This window comes from Aegilops tauschii, chromosome 6 (genome assembly GCF_002575655.3).
Source record: "Aegilops tauschii subsp. strangulata cultivar AL8/78 chromosome 6, Aet v6.0, whole genome shotgun sequence".
NCBI classification, from domain to species: Eukaryota; Viridiplantae; Streptophyta; class Magnoliopsida; order Poales; family Poaceae; genus Aegilops; species Aegilops tauschii.
Genome location: NC_053040.3, coordinates 285,270,112 through 285,277,414, shown reverse-complemented (window position 1 = coordinate 285,277,414; position 7,303 = coordinate 285,270,112).

Below are 7,303 nucleotides of genomic sequence, written 5' to 3'. Positions count from 1 at the left end.
CTTATGATACTATGCATGTGCGCATTACGGAGGTATTGCCGATCATATACTAGTATCATGCATATATACTCCCTCCTTTCCGGTTTATAGGCTTATCTCAAAATTTTAGTTTTTCCATTTTATAAGGCTCAATTTGGTTGTTCCCCATCACATGTCCAGATTCCAAGGTGCATTAAATCATTGCATGCAAGTATTAAGAGAAAGTTGACCAATGCATGTACTTTATATATGCATGCATGTATTGCAATTAATACATTGGAAAACATAATTTTTTGAGGAAAACAAAAGCATTAATTGGGGTTTTTGCAAACTACAAAAAGTATTCCACCACTCACCATCTACCTTGGTTGGTGAGATTTTTGAATTGAGCCCTATAAGGCTGGTTGTAATGGGGAGTATTATATATACTAGTAGTATCATGCATATATATGATAGTGTAGCTAGGATACTACTTCCGTAATGCGTAGTATCATAAGTTAACATCTTAGGTTGCCTTACTAATTGTCATGCATCACACAAAGTAGTAGTACAACATTTAATATGACACAGTATCATGATGTAATACCACATCCTCTCCTGTGTGCCACATCATCCAGAAAGTCTAGTTGGCATGCATGATACCGCTTATGATAATACCATTACAACCAGCCTAAACCGAAAAGGAGGGAGTATGAGACTAGACACAATGGAGAGTAGTACACTAGTAACATACACATATCCCTAGACTATATATGTTACTACCTTCATAGTGGGTAGTAACATAAGTGTAGTGTCATGCAAAGCTTCATTTCTTAGGTTACAGACATATTGCATTGGGACATGTGATGCTACAGGAACTAGCTAAGTTACTGAAACTATCTCTCTCCTGATTAACTTATTGCCACATAAGCAAGTTTGCTGAGTTGGAGTCGGTGTTACTGCTAAAGTTACTCCCACTGTGGCTAGTCTGATACTACCTAGTCGTCTATGATATACTAGCTACCTCACTAAGAGCATGCATGGTTAATAATATAGCCAAGGGTCGGTTATAAGAAGTTGCCATGTCATATACAGCCAACCTCTTAGCGGGCATGTACAATAATAAGTTTTATATACGTACTAGTTTATCAACAGTTGGCCCACTTTACATCCTCACAAAGTGTCTTGGGTCTTGCAGCTGGCTCTACTAACCAAGAGCCCGCTTCTCTTCTCTTTCCTCCAACTAATAAGCACATATATATTATTCTATTCCTTATAGCCAGACTACCCACAGTGGGAGTAACATAGGTAGTAACATCACACATATCTAGATAAAATAGATGATGTGGCAAGCAATAAATGAAGAAATGGAGGAAAGTGGATATGTGTGATGTTACTACCTATGTTACTCCCACTGTGGGTATAGTCTTACTATAGTATGAGACTACCCACAATGGGAGTAACATAGGTAGTAACATCACACATATCTAGATAAATTAAGTAGATGATGTGGCAAGCAATACATGAAGAAAGAGAGGAAAGTAGTAACATAGCTAGTTACTAGTAGTATGAGTAACATCACATGTACATATCAACGCAAGATGTGTCTATAGCCTAATAAATGAAGTGTTGCATGTTACCACACATATATGTTACTCCCCACTATAGAGGTAGTAACATAGACTAGTAACACATGGGCATGTTACTAGTCTATGTTACTACCCATTGTGGCTAGTCTGAGTAACATCACACATCTCAAGGCAAGGTGACTCTATAGCCTAATAAATGAAGTGTTGCATGTTACTGCACATATGTTACTCCCCACTATAGAGGTATAGTAACATAGACTAGTAACATTCTATGTTACTACCCATTGTCGCTAGTCTTATGTCACTCTATTGTGTACTTACTAGCTCTAATGCATAGTATCATAGAGTAGCTAGCTAGTATCACATGTAGTACTTCATTTATATTGTCATGCATGAAACATAGTAGCATAATATTTATTATGATATGGTTTCATGATATGATACTTGACCCTCTCTTTCTTCATTTAATTAATTCTATGACAGCTCATCAAAATTTCCTAGTTGGCATGCATGATACTAGCTATGATACCCCCTTACTATCAGCCTAGCAAAGGTGTACAGATCATTTGTGTGTCGCTTTGTGAGTTTTCATCCATTTGTTCGAGAAGCCGGGAGAACTTTCAAACAGTTTGGCCGCGAGGTGTGGCCACTGGCGTAGGCCTAGTTGGTATTTTAATTACAGGAAATTCAGATGGAGTTCGGACATCATCAAAATCGATGTGTGCCTGTGGCGTGCTCTCACGACCACGTGGAAAAAAATTGGTAAAGTTTGGCACAAGTTTTGATGACCGCTCCTTCCAAACCGGAGCATCTCACATGAAGGATCATAAGGAGACGTGTCAATTCAAACTCCTGTGGCCGGTGACTTCATCGTTTGGCCTCATAAAAATTTCCACTGTACGCAATCACCATTATACCACGGGTTTGATTTGAAGGAAATATGCCCTAGAGGCAATAATAAAGTATTATTTATTTCCTTATATCATGATAAATGTTTATTATTCATGCTAGAATTGTATTAACCGGAAACATAATACATGTGTGAATACATAGACAAACAAAGTGTCACTAGTATGCCTCTACTTGACTAGCTCGTTAATCAAAGATGGTTATGTTTCCTAGCCATAGACATGAGTTGTCATTTGATTAACGGGATCACCTCATTAGGAGAATGACGTGATTGACTTGACCCATTCCGTTAGCTTAGCACTCGATCGTTTAGTATGTTGCTATTGCTTTCTTCATGACTTATACATGTTCCTATGACTATGAGATTATGCAACTCCCGTTTACCGGAGGAACACTTTGTGTGCTACCAAACGTCACAACGTAACTGGGTGATTATAAAGGTGCTCTATAGGTGTCTCCAAAGGTACTTGTTGGGTTGGCGTATTTCGAGATTAGGATTTGTCACTCCGATTGTCGGAGAGGTATCTTTGGGCCCACTCGGTAATGCACATCACTATAAGCCTTGCAAGCATTGTGACTAATGAGTTAGTTGCGGGATGATGTATTACGGAACGAGTAAAGAGACTTGCCGGTAACGAGATTGAACTAGGTATCGAGATACCGATGATCGAATCTCGGGCAGTAACATACCGATGACAAAAGGAACAATGTATGTTGTTATGCGGTCTGACCGATAAAAGATCTTCGTAGAATATGTGGGAACCAATATGAGCATGCAGGTTCCGCTATTGGTTATTGACCGGAGAGGTGTCTCGGTCATGTCTACATAGTTCTCGAACCCGTAGGGTTCGCACGCTTAAAGTTACGATGACAGTTATATTATGAGTTTATATGTTTTGATGTACCGAAGGTTGTTCGGAGTCCCGGATGTGATCACGGACATGACGAGGAGTCTCGAAATGGTCGAGACATAAAGATTGATATATTGGAAGCCTATGTTTGGACATTGGAAGTGTTCTGGGTGAAATCGGGATTTTTCCGGAGTACCGGGAGGTTACCGGAACCCCCCGGTAACTTAATGGGCCTTAGTGGGCCTAGGTGGAAGAGAGGAGAGGAGGCTAGGGCAGGGCCGCGCCCCCCTTCCCGCCCAGTCCGAATAGGACAAGGAGAGGGGGCGCGGCGCCCCCCTTCCTTCCTCCCCTCCACCTCTTCCCTTCTTCCACTCCTAGTCCAACAAGGAAAGGGGGGGAGTCCTACTCCCGGTAGGAGTAGGACTCCTCCTGGCGCGCCACACCTCCTAGGCCGGCGGCCTCCCCCTTGCTCCTTTATATACGGGGGCAGGGGGGCACCTCTAGACACTCAATTGATCTACGATCTTTTAGCCGTGTGCGGTGCCCCCCTCCACCATATGACACCTCGATAATATCGTAGCGGAGCTTAGGCGAAGCCCTGCGTCGGTAGAACATCATCATTGTCACCACACCGTCGTGCTGACGAAACTCTCCCTCAACACTCGGCTGGATCGGAGTTCGAGGGACGTCATCGAGCTGAACGTGTGCTGAACTCGGAGGTGCCGTGCGTTCGGTACTTGATCGGTCGGATCAAGAAGACGTTCGACTACATCAACCGCGTTGTGTTAACGCTTCCGCTTTCGGTCTACGAGGGTACGTGGACAACACTCTCCCCTCTCGTTGCTATGCATCACCATGATCTTGCGTGTGCGTAGGAATTTTTTTGAAATTACTACGTTTCCCAACAGTGGCATCCGAGCCTGGTTTTATGCGTTGATGTTATGCACGAGTAGAACACAAGTGAGTTGTGGGCGATATAAGTCATACTGCTTACCAGCATGTCATACTTTGGTTCGGCGGTATTGTGAGATGAAGCGGCCCGGACCGACATTACGCGTACGCTTACGCGAGACTGGTTTCACTGTTGCGAGCACTCGTTGCTTAAAGGTGACTGGCGGGTGTCTGTCTCTCTCACTTTAGTTGAACCAAGTGTGGCTACGCCCGGTCCTTGCGAAGGTTAAAACAGCATCAACTTGACAAACTATCGTTGTGGTTTTGATGCGTAGGTAAGAACGGTTCTTGCTAAGCCCGTAGCAGCCACGTAAAACTTGCAACAACAAAGTAGAGGACGTCTAACTTGTTTTTGCAGGGCATGTTGTGATGTGATATGGTCAAGAAATGATGCTATATTTTATTGTATGAGATGATCATGTTTTGTAACCGAGTTATCGGCAACTGGCAGGAGCCATATGGTTGTCGCTTTATTGTATGCAATGCAATCGCCATGTAATTGTTTTACTTTATCACTAAGCGGTAGCGATAGTCGTAAAAGCAATAAGTTGGCGAGACGACAACGATACTACGATGGAGATCAAGGTGTCGCGCCGGTGACGATGGTGATCATGACGGTGCTTCGGAGATGGAGATCACAAGCACAAGATGATGATGGCCATATCATATCACTTATATTGATTGCATGTGATGTTAATCTTTTATGCATCTTATCTTGCTTTGATTGACGGCATCATTATAAGATGATCTCTCACTAAAATTTCAAGATAAAAGTGTTCTCCCTGAGTATGCACCGTTGCGAAAGTTCTTCGTGCTGAGACACCACGTGATGATCGGGTGTGATAGGCTCTACGTTCAAATACAACGGGTGCAAAACAGTTGCACACGCGGAATACTCAGGTTAAACTTGACGAGCCTAGCATATGCAGATATGGCCTCGGAACACGGAGACCGAAAGGTCGAGCGTGAATCATATAGTAGATATGATCAACATAGTGATGTTCACCATTGAAACTACTCCATCTCACGTGATGATCGGACATGGTTTAGTTGATTTGGATCACGTAATCACTTAGATGATTAGAGGGATGTCTATCTAAGTGGGAGTTCTTAAGTAATATGATTAATTGAACTTGAATTTATCATGAACTTAGTACCTGATAGTATCTTGCTTGTCTATGTTAATTGTAGATAAATGGCCCGTGCTGTTGTTCCGTTGAATTTTAATGCGTTCCTTGAGAAAGCAAAGTTGAAAGATGATGGTAGCAATTACACGGACTGGGTCCGTAACTTGAGGATTATCCTCATTGCTGCACAGAAGAATTACGTCCTGGAAGCACCGCTAGGTGCCAGGCCTCCTGCAAGAGCAACACCAGAAGTTATGAACGTCTGGCAGAGCAAAGCTGATGACTACTCGATAGTTCAGTGTGCCATGCTTTACGGCTTAGAACCGGGTCTTCAACGACGTTTTGAACGTCATGGAGCATATGAGATGTTCAAGGAGTTGAAGTTAATATTTCAAGCTAATGCCCGGATTGAGAGATATGAAGTCTCCAATAAGTTCTACAGCTGCAAGATGGAAGAGAATAGTTCTGTCAGTGAGCATATACTCAAAATGTCTGGGTATAATAATCACTTGATTCAAATGGGAGTTAATCTTCCGGATGGTAGCGTCATTGACAGAATTCTTCAATCACTGCCACCAAGCTACAAGAGCTTCGTGATGAACTATAATATGCAAGGGATGAATAAGACAATTCCCGAGCTCTTCGCAATGCTAAAGGCAGCGGAGGTAGAAATCAAAAAGGAGCATCAAGTGTTGATGGTCAGTAAGACCACTAGTTTCAAGAAAAAGGGCAAAGGGAAGAAGAAGGGGAACTTCAAGAAGAACAGCAAGCAAGTTGCTATTCAGGAGAAGAAACCCAAGTCTGGACCTAAGCCTGAAACTGAGTGCTTCTACTGCAAGCAGACTGGTCACTGGAAGCGGAACTGCCCCAAGTATTTGGCGGATAAGAAGGATGGCAAGGTTAACAAAGGTATATGTGATATACATGTTATTGATGTGTACCTTACTAATGCTCGCAGTAGCACCTGGGTATTTGATACTGGTTCTGTTGCTAATATTTGCAACTCGAAACAGGGGCTACGGATTAAGCGAAGATTGGCTAAGGACGAGGTGACGATGCGCGTGGGAAATGGTTCCAAAGTCGATGTGATCGCCGTCGGCACGCTACCTCTACATCTACCTTCGGGATTAGTTTTAGACCTAAATAATTGTTATTTGGTGCCAGCGTTGAGCATGAACATTATATCTGGATCTTGTTTGATGCGAGACGGTTATTCATTTAAATCAGAGAATAATGGTTGTTCTATTTATATGAATAATATCTTTTATGGTCATGCACCCTTGAAGAGTGGTCTATTTTTAATGAATCTCGATAGTAGTGACACACATATTCATAATGTCGAAGCCAAAAGATGCAGAGTTGATAATGACAGTGCAACTTATTTGTGGCACTACCGTTTAGGTCATATCGGTGTAAAGCGCATGAAGAAACTCCATACTGATGGACTTTTGGAATCACTTGATTATGAATCACTTGGTACTTGCGAACCATGCCTCATGGGCAAGATGACTAAAACACCGTTCTCCGGAACTATGGAGAGAGCAACAGATTTATTGGAAATCATACATACAGATGTATGTGGTCCGATGAATATTGAGGCTCGTGGCAGATATCGTTATTTTCTCACCTTCACACATGATTTGAGCAGATATGGGTATATCTACTTAATGAAACATAAGTCTGAAACATTTGAAAAGTTCAAAGAATTTCAGAGTGAAGTTGAAAATCATCGTAACAAGAAAATAAAATTTCTACGATCTGATCGTGGAGGAGAATATTTGAGTTATGAGTTTGGTCTTCATTTGAAACAATGCGGAATAGTTTCGCAACTCACGCCACCTGGAACACCACAGCGTAATGGTGTGTCCGAACGTCGTAATCGTACTTTACTAGATATGGTGCGATCTATGATGTCTCT